The sequence below is a fragment of the Cucurbita moschata genome, unplaced genomic scaffold (genome assembly GCF_002738365.1).
Source record: "Cucurbita moschata cultivar Rifu unplaced genomic scaffold, Cmos_1.0 Cmo_Scf00053, whole genome shotgun sequence".
Lineage (NCBI taxonomy): Eukaryota > Viridiplantae > Streptophyta > Magnoliopsida > Cucurbitales > Cucurbitaceae > Cucurbita > Cucurbita moschata.
The window spans coordinates 1175327-1188972 of record NW_019268569.1 but is presented as its reverse complement, the minus strand read 5'-3'; the positions used below and the strand labels follow the sequence as shown (position 1 = coordinate 1188972).

Genomic DNA, 13646 nt, shown 5'->3' with positions numbered 1-13646 from the left:
CTAGAATGTCTAGGATTACGAGACAGGTCATCTCCTCTAGGGCAAGTGGGAGAACATGTTGGGTATAGAGTATGCCCTAGGACACATGTCTCACCAGCTTTAGTGCAAGTGGAAGATTGTTGGGATTTATGCCCTACAACCTCATAATTAATTATTTAGTTTTTAACAATATTTTTTATTATTTTATTTGTAATTTAATTGTCATCCATGATATTAAAATCTAAGGTTATTAATGTGATCTTGAATAATATGTAGTTGACATTTAAGAGGATTGTGTTCAAGTAATAACCTAAAGAGTTTATAATATATGGATAAGGTTGGGTGCCTTATCTTGGTAACACTATTGATATAAATAACCTAAAGAGTTTATAACATATGGATGAGTTTGTATAAGACTGGATCAAAAAATATTTAATCTCTTTTTATAAATTCGTTAATTGAGAAGATTAATAATTCACATGATGATCATATGCGACTCTCGTCGGAAAACTTCGACAACTTCTCTCTCATTCCTCCTTCCTCTTTGTTTTCTCTTTTGCAGGTACTGTGGGAGTGTGCCGAGATCGGAGATACAGAAAATATAGAAAACTATTAACATTTATAATCTCCTATATAATATCTTTCTTACTATAGAATATATGAATCTAACTGAGGACAAACAAGCCTCTTAAAAGATGATTCTCAAACATGGGAGAAGAAAAAGTCAGAGAAAAAAAAAAAGTGAGATTAAATGTTTATTTAATTCAAAATAAAATATTTTAGCATTTAATATATTAATGTGGGTACAGTTTATATTATTTAAACATACAAAATTAAATATATATTTTCTTTACGTTTAATATATGAAATATTAGTTTAATATATGAAATATTAATTTGAACCTACCGTTATAAATTTTTTTTTTCTATTTTAGATTTGAGTTCGAAATCTACCTATTTCTATTTTATTGTTCTTATCGGGAGAAACTTAGGTTGGAAATTCATATTATTTAATTTCCTAGTTTTAATTTAAAATCAATATTACAATTTAAAATTTTGTATTTTAGTAGACGTTTCACTTCTTTTTCTTAATTTAAAAATTTCAAGATAAACAAATACATTATCATAAATAAAAAATAAAAATAAATAATTCATTATCCAACAAAACTCTACTTTCTTTATTCAACTTCAAACTCATCAATTCTAAAACTTAAACAAGTAAATTCCATGTAGTTAAATAAATAAATTTCATCTTGTATTTTCTTAATACACGTTCCTTGTGCTCTGTCCAAATATAAGTTCTTTCTAATCCATTTCTGCATCTTTTAGGAAGCCATCTATTTTTCTTGACTCGGACTAAAAGCTATTAAAAGAGACATAGGCATCTGATTTCTCAAATTTGCACCAAAACAGGTCGTTCCCCAAATGTTCCTTAAAGTTCTATTTGTTGAGGATTATTGGGAGTGAGTCCCACATTGGTTATGGTTGAGGATTATTGGGAGTGGGTTCCACGTTGGTTATGGTTGAGGATTATTGGGAGTAAGTCTCATCCGTTAATTTAGTGGTAGATCATGGGTTTATAATTGAGGAATACTATCTCCATTGGTACGAGGCCTTTTGGGGAAGCCCAAAGCAAATCCATGAGAGCTTAAGCTAAAGTGGACAATATCATACTATTGTGGAGAGCCGTGATTTCTAACATGGTATTAGAGCCATGCCCTAAACTTAACCATGTCCATGTCGATAAAATCCATTGTTGAGGATTTGGGAAGCCCAAAGCAAAGCCATGAGAGTATTTTAAGAAATACTCAAGAGTCGTGATTTCTAACATGGTATCAGAGTCATGCCCTAAACTTAACCATGTCCATGTCGATAAAATCCATTGTTGAGAATTGGGGAAGCCCAAAGCAAAGCCATGAGAGTATTTTAAGAAGTACTCAGTAAATGACCCCAATATTGGGGTCGTGAAATGCAAACACATGCAACATGGTTAGAACTATCATTTAAAACATTCTTTTATTCTCTTAGGCGGCTTTCCAATTTTTGAACTAAATTAGATGTGTAATACTTCTCTAAACACAGCCCACACGTGCAAATGTGGCCCCACCAGGTAGGCTCGCACATCGCTTGGGCTAGCACTCGTTGGCGGGCTGTTGCCGAACACCTAGGGTCGTTGTATCATCATGACAAACATAAGTGTCATAATCAGTCTTATAATATATGCGTTCATACTCATCATAATGGGGAAGTATTCTGATTCACGTGAACACAGTTATGCATGAAGTCCCCATACTTTTCATCATGGCATAATAAATGATACAAGACAAACCTTCATTCTTTCATAACATATTAAATTTGGTAATTATGCTGGCAGAATTCTTATACATTATTTTATACATAACATATCATTCATGATATGGCATAGAGACGTTCTGCATTATAGATTTCCTTATTTCAAAACATATTATAGCATATCATAGTATATAATAGCATAACATATCAAAGCATATCAACATATGACACGTGCAAGGGCCACTGGGCACGTGTCATCATACATAAAGCAATTCTTCCAACCAAATTGATAGTGGAGCCACTTACTTGGCTGACATAGTCCAGATTATGAGGAATTACTACAAGAGAATTAAGATTCGAATTAACTTGTTGATCGAATATCTCAAGGTAAGAACAGTTGTTTGAGATTCAAATCACTCCACAAGCAAGATCGATCATGTCTAGCTTGAATGATTCTAAACATTCAATCTAAATTATATAGAATTCCAAAGAAACTTAATCATGGGTCAAACGAAAAAAAAAAAAAAAAAATCCTTTTACTACATTTTCCAAGTCTTACTTTACCAAGATAACGTACATGGTTTTATATAGTCTCAACCTTACATGAGACATTCCAAGAGTTAGTAACTTTCATATATTACGACCATAATTTGCTTATGACGGTGTTTTAGCTCAAGGTTTTTAAAATAGGTTTACTAGAGATTGCTTACAAGGGTGTTTTCCCTCAAGATTTTTAAAATAGGTTTACTAAGGAGAGGTTTCCACACCCTTACAAGGTGGTTCGCTCTGCTCTCCAACCAATGTGGGATCTCACATTCAGTCCTCCCTCCGTGCCCATTGTATGTTTTCATATACTTTTGAGTGAATTACATTTCTAATACCTAAGATTTGGAGTTGGTATTTATTTGGTGACATAAGTTTGGAGATTTGAGAGGAAATTTGATTGGTTATTATTAGTATTTGTTATAAATGAATGGCATACAATTTTTTGTTGTATTAGGGAACCAAATATATGGCCGAAAATAAGGGTATTGATCTAAATTTAGGTTTGGTAGAAGCTTATAAAAGGGTTGCTAGGCTTTTGAAACATTCATCCACTCGCAAAAAGAAGCATTGGAAAGGCACAAGAAAAAGCATAAAATAAAATAAAATGGCGAAGAAGATGATTGTAGTGTTGTTGGTGTGCATTGTTGTGGTGGCTGCATTGCAGGTTTCGAGTGCCACTGAAAGCGCGAAGGAGGCCAAATATGAGGCTAAATTTGAAGCCAAGTATAGGTTATGCTACGAAAAATGCGAGAAGGAATGCCTTGAAAAGGGCAATGGCCAAAGCTTCTGCGAAGTTAAGTGCGATGAAGATTGTGGTGAGAAAGAAGCCGCTGGTATGTTCTCTTCCTTTTTAGATCATTTTTATTTTCTCTTAATAATTAATTAATTAATTAATTGATTATTGTATTTGTATTTGTTTCACAGATAAGCTACACATCAAGGTGGAGAACTGAATAATGGAATGCAAAACAAAGAGGGCTCTTAATAATAATTGTATTCAAGTTTAAGCTTGTAAGATGGAGTTTCATAAACCTTCTTTCTCCTCCATTTTTTGAGAATGTGATATATGGGATGAATGTTATCTCTGAAGAGTTATTTGTTCGGTTCTCTCCCTAATAAAGCATACATAATTGTATTGAGTTAAGAGTAGTACGTTAGAATTTGGATGATTTTATATTGATATAGGTTGGTACATTTCATTTAGACCAAGTATTCTAGAGTTATAGGTGTAGATGGTAATTCTTCCTAGAACCATAATAGGCAAAGAAACTAGTCGAGATAGTCTTGGAGATGAGAGTCCAAAACTTGAATTGCTTAGATGTCCGAAAATCCTAATTACTTCCACAGCATCTTGGGATGAATAAGAAGCTTAACCGGTCTACTAGCAATGTGATTGGTATGGTATGGTTAAGAGTTAAATTAATTCCTATTCAATGTGAATGGTATGGTATGGTTAAGAGTTAAATTAATTCCTACTTCCTTTGGCACCTCATTAACACTATCTAGCGATCAATTTCAGATAGGATAGCACATTGAAGCTACTAGAAGTTACTATCGTGTGAAGAAATGGCTGGGGTGCGACTTTGTAAACCCATCCTAAGAGGGAACGAGGGACTACACAACTAATTTACCTCAAACGGTCGTGCGCCAGATAATCTGTGCGGTCACGAAGAAGTTGTCTAGATAGTGTGGAGTGTGAGAGGGTTTTAAAACGGTCGTGCGCCAGATAATCTGTGCGGTCACAAAGAAGTTGTCTAGACAGTGTGGAGTGTGAGAGGGTTTTATTTTATGGTAGTTTGTGCTCGCTTGAGAGAGTTTTAAGCAAGAATAAAATAGAATTTTAAGTAAGTTGGACTCACAATTTGTTTTAGTCAAATGTCTTTACTATCTTCACGGCTTTAGAACCTATCTTCATGGCTCGGCTTTAGAACCTATCTTCATGGCTCGGCTTTAGAACCTATCTTCATGGCTCGGCTTTAGAACCTATCTTCATGGCTCGGCTTTAGAACCTATCTTCACGGCTCGGCTTTAGAACCTATCTTCACGGCTCGGCTTTAGAACCTATCTTCACGGCTCGGCTTTAGAACCTATCTTCACGGCTCGGCTTTAGAACCTATCTTCACGGCTCGGCTTTAGAACCTATCTTCACGGCTCGGCTTTAGAACCTATCTTCACGGCTCGGCTTTAGAACCTATCTTCACGGCTCGGCTTTAGAACCTATCTTCACGGCTCGGCTTTAGAACCTATCTTCACGGCTCGGCTTTAGAACCTATCTTCACGGCTCGGCTTTAGAACCTATCTTCACGGCTCGGCTTTAGAACCTATCTTCACGGCTCGGCTTTAGAACCTATCTTCACGGCTCGGCTTTAGAACCTATCTTCACGGCTCGGCTTTAGAACCTATCTTCACGGCTCGGCTTTAGAACCTATCTTCACGGCTCGGCTTTAGAACCTATCTTCACGGCTCGGCTTTAGAACCTATCTTCACGGCTCGGCTTTAGAACCTATCTTCACGGCTCGGCTTTAGAACCTATCTTCACGGCTCGGCTTTAGAACCTATCTTCACGGCTCGGCTTTAGAACCTATCTTCACGGCTCGGCTTTAGAACCTATCTTCACGGCTCGGCTTTAGAACCTATCTTCACGGCTCGGCTTTAGAACCTATCTTCACGGCTCGGCTTTAGAACCTATCTTCACGGCTCGGCTTTAGAACCTATCTTCACGGCTCGGCTTTAGAACCTATCTTCACGGCTCGGCTTTAGAACCTATCTTCACGGCTCGGCTTTAGAACCTATCTTCATGGCTCGGCTTTAGAACCTATCTTCATGGCTCGGCTTTAGAACCTATCTTCATGGCTCGGCTTTAGAACCTATCTTCATGGCTCGGCTTTAGAACCTATCTTCATGGCTCGGCTTTAGAACCTATCTTCACGGCTCGGCTTTAGAACCTATCTTCACGGCTCGGCTTTAGAACCTATCTTCACGGCTCGGCTTTAGAACCTATCTTCACGGCTTTAGAATGTGAACCAAATGTTTACTAGGGAGAGATTTTCACATCTGACTCTGATACCATTTGTAACAACTGAAGTCCACCACTAGTGTATATTGTCTGTTTTGGCATGAAATTTCCATACCCGTATAAAAAAATGTGGTTTTAGCTTATTTACAAATATTTGATGGTGTGGATTTCACTAAAAACAAGTGAAAAACACATTATTTTAGCTATATTAAAATATTATATCTTTATTTTTCTAAAATGTTGCCCAACTTATCCTCTTTATTCTTCAAATATTGGTATATTTTCATTTGATCATGTATAAGTGAAGAATAAAATGAATTAATAATAAAGGTTAATCCATTTATGAACCAATTAATCATTATTAGTTGCATTTGGTTTCTCAAGTAAATTTCATAATCTTTAGCTTCCCCAATATAAATTCTTACATCTTGATCTTGACATCTATCACAAAGCTATGTGTGGTCCTTCTCATGCAATAAGCATTTGAAAGAGACAAGCATTTGAAAGAGACATGCATATGGCCTATCCACTTTGCATGGGAAGCTGGTTGCTCTCCAAAAGTTAACCTTTTAAGTCAAAATTACAATCATCTCTCCAAATAGGCAAATGAAGAATGTTCAAATCATTGTCCTTCGACTGGAAGTCGAACATCCTTAGATCGTTAACCAAATGAATGTAATACATGGAAATTGGCAACTGTACATTGATCTTCTCAAACTCAACCTCGAGTTGAGCCCCGACCAAACCCACCGTCATGGCAACAAAGCATCCACATTCCTTATCATCTTCAGAACCAAATTTTGTGTCTATCTATTAATGTTGTACATGAGGTAAATATATAGACAAAAAATAAATAAATAAAAATAAAACAAAATAAAAAATAAAGATGAGTTAAAAATTTACTCTATCTTAAATAAAAAATAAAAAAAATAAAGAAATGAGTTAAAAATTTACTATACCCTAAATTTCTATACTCATAGTACTAAAAAGAAAATTTCATCGTATAAAGGTCAAAAATATTTAAAACATCTTCTTTAAATACTCTTAAAAGAAAACTTCATCATATAAATGTCGAAATACTAAAATTTAGAGATATTAAAAACAAATACAAAATAATCCCTCCCCAAACCGTGCTTGCATTTTTCATTGCACACGGCTTTACCTATGTATACATCAAAAACGTAGTTACTTCCCTAGGCAGGATTCTAACTAAGAAAGTGGAATATTCAATTGATCAACTCTTACCAAATGAACCTTTCATAATAGAAATTAATTATTTTTTTTTTTGGTATATCTTCAGCATTTATTTAAGTAAAATTTCTATTTACATGGTGTTAGAACCAATCATGAATGAATGGCCAAATTGTTGATGCAAATAATATCCAAATACCAAATTTTCCCCTATATACCTATAAAGTAAAAGAAGCTCTTGGGAAGATCAAAGAAAGAACCTGTTCTTGCTCCGTAAAGAATTCTTCCAATAATTGCGAATTTAACCTTTTAAAAAGAATTGCTCCGTAAAGAATTCTTCCAATAATTGCGAATTTAACCTTTTAAAAAGAATTGCTCCGTAAAGAATTCTTCCAATAATTGCGAATTTAACCTTTTAAAAAGAATTGCTCCGTAAAGAATTCTTCCAATAATTGCGAATTTAACCTTTTAAAAAGAATTGCTCCGTAAAGAATTCTTCCAATAATTGCGAATTTAACCTTTTAAAAAGAATTGCTCCGTAAAGAATTCTTCCAATAATTGCGAATTTAACCTTTTAAAAAGAATTGCTCCGTAAAGAATTCTTCCAATAATTGCGAATTTAACCTTTTAAAAAGAACGCGTACGACAAGAAAGGCGAAGTATATACTGGATTCGATTCAAATTCTTTTTTTTAAGTATATTAAAAACAATGAAATGCAAAACAATCTAGTCTAATCTAAGACTATAAATTTAAATATGAGCCTACCCTATGCACGTGTCATAGTCTCTATTCGTGATGCCGCGGTATGATGTGGAATGATGTACGGCCGGAGTATTTCAAAGAATACTTAGTAATTGGCCCCACTATATGGGCCACATAAATGCAAACACATGCAATCATGCTCTTGGGACCTATCTCTATTATTATTGTCAGTCTCAACAATTATGGATGTTTAATACTTCCCTACATACGACCCACACCTATCTCTATTATCATTACCCCTACCACTCTCAGACAATTATGGATGTTTAATACTTCCCTACATACGACCCACATGTGCGAATGTGAGTCCCAGGTGGGCTCGCACACCCCCTGGACCCTCTCTAGTCACTAATCTGTAGCTGTCCACACTAAGTAGCCCCATGTTTATGAAAATACAACCCTCTAGTCTTATCTCTTTTCCCTACATACGACCCACACGTGCGAATGTGAGTCCCTAGGTGGGCTCGCACACCCCCTGAATCCTCTCTAGTCACTAATCTGTAGCAACGTCCGGTCAGTGGAACCCCCTAGTGTCCACACTAAGTAGCCCCATGTTTATGAAAATACAACCCTCTAGTCTTATCTCTGGATATTTATATTAATATCATTTTCATGCTCTTAGGGTTGTGTCCCGGGTCGATCTAAATGATGCAATATGGCACTCATTATCATATAGCATGCTCAATATGAAAAACGTCATCATATTAAGCAAAACGTCATGCAAACATCATACTAATCATAAAGCCATCACGTGCATCAAACATAATATGTACATCATGCATCATAATTAACGTACATCATCATGCGTCACAACTCAAGCATCATAACTCATTCATCATCATATTAGTATACGACATCATACGACGCAGCTCGTACAACTTCATCACTCACACATCATCATAACTAATACATCATCATATACTAGTATACGACATCATATAATACAGTTCATATATCTCGTAACTCATACATCATCATAGCTCATACATCTTAAATTGTAACACATACAATTACTTTGGCCTTAGTCGAAGTACTCCCTAAATTAATTAATGTAAGCTCCCGTTCCTCGTGAGCTACTCCAAAGGTTGTCGGGGTTCATTTTCTATCGCACCATAATTCAACTAAAAATGTGAAATACGACTCTACAACGGCCTCAATTACCTTAACTAGGGCTGAAAATAGGTTTGGCAGGGTCGGAACGGTGGAAACCATGCTAAATATGGCAAGCCGAGAAGCCGCCGAAACAGTCACCAGAAAATACGCTGGAAAGCAGCCGGGAAGCCGCCGCCCACTGCCGACTACCGCAAGCCTCCGCGTCGTCCAAGCTAGAGTTCTCCTTACATTTTCTCTCTCCTATTCTTTGTATTCATCTAGATCGAGTGTATGCGTTGTGCGATTCTAACAACTGGTAACAAAGTTAGGTGAAATTCACCACAATCTGTGAAAATGGGAAGTTTAAAGATTGGAATAGAGAAGTTCGATGGATCCGACTTCAGTTTCTGGAAGATGCAGATTGAAGATTATCTGTACCAGAAAGATCTTCACGAACCCCTGTTGGGGGTGAAGCCAATACCATGACCATAAAACCGTGGAAGCTTAGGGATCGACAAGCGTTAGGGTTGATCCGGTAGATGTTATCTAGAAACGGGGCGTTCAACATCATCAAGGAGAAGACAACGTCAGATCTGTTGAAAGTGTTGTCGAATATGTACGAAAAATTGTCAGCTATGAACAAAGTGTATTTGATGGGGAGATTGTTTAATTTACAATTGTCTGAAGGTAGATCTGTTGTTGATCATATAAATGAATTCAATATGACCGTAAGTCAACTGAGTTCGGTGAAAATTAATTTCGAGGATGAAATTAAAGCATTGATTTTGATGTCATCTTTACCCGAGTCATGGAATACTATTGTTGTCGCAATCAGCAGTTCCCGAGGATTTGATAAACGGAAGTTTGATGAAATTCGAGATGGAGTTCTCAGCGAAAGTATTCACAAACAAGAAATTTGAAATTCATCTGGTAGTGCTCTCAGTGTTGACCAACGGGAAAGAAGTAAATCGAAGGGCCCAAACAAAGGGCGATCAAAATCAAAGAACTGAGAAAAATCTTCAAATAGACCAAACGTAACATGTTGGAATATTGGAGAAAATGCCACTTTCGGAAAGATTGTACAAGACCAAAAAGAAAGCAGAATCACAAATCTGGAGATGATGATGATGATTCTATAAATTCAGTAGAAGACATTGAGGATGCTCTAATCCTTAGCATGGACAGTTCGATTGAATCCTGGATTTTGAATTCAAGTGCATCTTTTCATTCGTCTCTAAATAAAGAGTTGTTCTGGAATTTCAAGTCTGAAGATTTCGAGAAGGTGTATCTTGCTGATAACAAAGATTTGGAGATTAAAAGAAAAGAGGATGTCTATATAAAAACTCTGACAGAAAATCAGTAGACATTAAAGGATATCAGATATATTTGTGGTCTCAAGAAGAACCTGATCTCTATTAGTCAGTTGGACAACACGGGTTATGCAACAAAGTTAGGGAGGAGTTCATGGAAGATTATGAAGGGTGCTATGGTGGTAGCACGTGACATAAAATCTAGAACTTTATAAACCATTGCAGGGTGTATGAACATGGCTGTTGTTGCTGAGAGTGCTTCAAATTCAAGTCTATGGCATAATAGACTTGGACATATAAGCGTGAAAGAAATGAAGATGCTTGTTGCGAAAGAAGTTTTAGAAGGTCTGAAATCATTTGATGTGGGTCGTTGTGAGAACTACGTTATGAGCAAGCAGAAACGAGTTAGCTTCACAAGGATTGCCAGAGAACTAATAAAAGTGCGGTTGAAAATGATCCATACAGATGTAGAGAAAGGTTCGAAAACCACGAAGTAAGTGAGAGTTGAGCTTGAGTTGCAGGGAAACTCACCTATATGTTGTAGCAGATACTCATGAAACTCCTGAGACTACTGCTGAAAAATCAGATGTGGAGCAAGGTTCTAAGTCGACGAAGCAAGTGGGGGTTGAGGTTGGGTTGTGAAAAAAATCACCTAGTGATGTTGTAGCAGATACTCAAGAAACTCCTGAGACTGTTGTAGAGGAACCAGCGGTAGAGCAAGTGACACCTGAATCGGTGTTGAGAAGATCATTTAGTACTATCAGAGTACCAGATAACCTTCATTACACTATCTGTTGCTGATGAAAAGGAACTAGAGCCCTTTGATGAGGTCCTACAGTTGGAGAATACAACCAAGTGAGAGCAAGTCATGGATGATGGAATTTCTAGGCTTCAAAAATGCGTTGTACTGATGCTGAGTACATGGCAATAAGTGAAGCTGAAAATAAGAGATATGGATGACTGACTATCTGGAAGAATTGGGCAAGAAGCAACACGAAAAGATTCTTTATAGAGATAGTTGGAGTGTTATACGATTAGTGAGAAACCCGATCTATCATTTAAAGATAATACACGGAAGGCGATACCATTTCAGTTGCAGGTTAGTGGAAGATGGTGATGTGTTTTGAGAACATAAAAGGTGCAAAGAATCCAGCAACTATGTTTACAAAATATGTTGATGTTGGAATATTGAGGTTGTGCAAAGCCTCAATTGGTATGGTGCAGTGAAGATGCTCATGGTCGTTTGAGATTGAAATTCTTGGTTAACTAGATTAGTTTCGAGAATTTTTAGATTATGGAGCCTACTGCTTATTTATACTTTAGTCAAGTAGTAAAACAATACATGGTAGATGACATATAAAGTAAATTGTCATAAATAATAAATAACTATGTATAGTAAAAAGCTATATCCGGTCAAGCTATATATGGTAGATAGTTATATATAGTAGATGGTTATATCTGGTAAAGTGATATATAGTAAGCGGAACCATATATATCCCCTTAGAAGAGCTTTCAAAATGTACTTTCTCTATTCTCTGTATTCTCTCTTACTCTACATACTTGGAGTCATCGATACAAATCTTTTAGCTAGAGTTCTCCTTGCATTTTGTCTCTCATATTCTTTGTGTTCATCTAGATCGAGTGTGTGCTTTATTTTGCGATCCTAACAGGACCGCATGTTGGTTATTGGGCCATTGTAGTGGACAGAGCTTAGGAAACTTGGGCCACGAGTATCTGATTCGTTGTATCTAGTATGGCTCCGACCCAGATCCATCAGATCCTTTCTTCTTCCCCCAAATTTTTGTGCGATTTTCTGATTCATTATCTCTCTCCTTCCTGCGACAGTTTCCAACGTTCTCCTTTGCCGTTCTTCTCCTCAATCTCTCTATTAAGCCTTCAACTCCTCTTTCACAAAGTTTTGTGGCCGATGGATGTCGGGGAAGGCGAATCTTGTTTTCTCAAAATTCGTTTTCCCAAATTTCTTTCTCGATGGTGCCAACAAGGCAATATGTAATTACAAGGACACAAAACTTACCCTAAAATTATATGCAGTCGTCGAGGATCCTCCTCGTGGTGTTAACTAAGCTTTTCGACATCGATTATGGAAGTTTTGGACTGTGGGTTCGTTTCAGACTCTTGCTGGAAAACTTAGACAACTCCTCTCTCTTTCCTCTTTCCTCTTTGTTTTTCTCTTTTGCATGTACTTTGGGAGCATGCCGAAGTCGGAGATATAGAAAATATAGAAAACTATTAACATATAATCTCCTATATAATATCTTTCTTACTATGACTTGAACATATGAATGGGACAAACAAGCCTCTTGAAAGGGACAAACAAACCTCTTGAAAAACGATTCTCAAATATGAGAGAAGAAAAAGTAAGAGAGAAAAAAATGTGAGATTAAATGTTTATTTAATTTAAAATAAAATATTTTAGCATTTAATATATTAATATAGGTACGGTTTATATTATTTAAACCCTTAAAATTAAATATATGTTTTCTTTACTTTTAATATATGAAATATTAATTTGAACCAACCCGTTATAAATTTCTTTTTCTATTCTAGATTTGAGTCGGAAGTCTACCTATTTCTATTTTATTATTCATCTCCGAAAATTCATATTTTTTTTAATTTCCTAGTTTTAATTTAAAATCAATATTACAATTTAAAAATTTGTTTTCTAGTACGTTTCACTTTTTTTTTTCTTAATTTAAAAATTTCAAGATAAACAAATACATTATAAAAAAAATAAAAAATAAAAAATCCATTAAGGATTATCCAACAAAACTCTACTTTCTTTATTCAACTTCAAACTCATCAATTCCATCACCAAAATTAAACAAACAAATAAATTTATATCATCTTAATACAATTCCATCTAGTTAAACAAATAAATTTCTATCGTCTTAATACAAGTTCTTTCTGCTCCGTCCAAATATAAGTTCATTCTGCTCCATTTATGCACTTTTTACGGAGCCATCTATTCTTCTTAACTCGGCCAAAAGCTATCAAAAGAGACATAGGTACTTGACTTCTCAAATTTGCACCAAAAGACGATCGTTCCCTAATTACTTCTTAAAGTTTTATTTGTATTCATCTCCACGGTTACTCAAATTGTGAATTCTCAAATCATCGTCTTTGGATTGGCAATGCACAACCAACTCGAGGTTGCTTAGCACATTAACAACATGAACCTTATACGTTATAGGTACCGGTGGAGAGAGAAAAACAAAAATGACTTATGGATGTGGTCAGTTTGCTAAAGTATATCTTAGATCTTCTTTCTCCTTTTATCTAATTCTTACTCCATCTAGATATATTTTAGATTTTTCCTATTTTTGTTACCCTTATTTAGAAATTAAATACCAAAATATTATAGGGAGTTAGTAGCCATTTTTTTAGAAAATCAATTAAAACTGGCTAAAAGTAATTGTACAAAAAAAAAAAAAAAAAAA

General features: G+C 35.6%; 1 protein-coding gene across 1 annotated transcript in view; it reads left to right on the top strand.

Moving 5' to 3' along the window:
• Positions 1–3381: 3381 nt before the first annotated feature.
• LOC111436354 (major pollen allergen Ole e 6-like) overlaps positions 3382–13646 on the top strand; it is a 16238-nt gene continuing 5973 nt past the window's right edge. The window contains exon 1 of the mRNA XM_023074111.1: positions 3382–3415. The gene's annotated coding sequence lies outside the window, so the exon portion shown is untranslated. The remainder of the gene's footprint in view (positions 3416–13646) is intronic.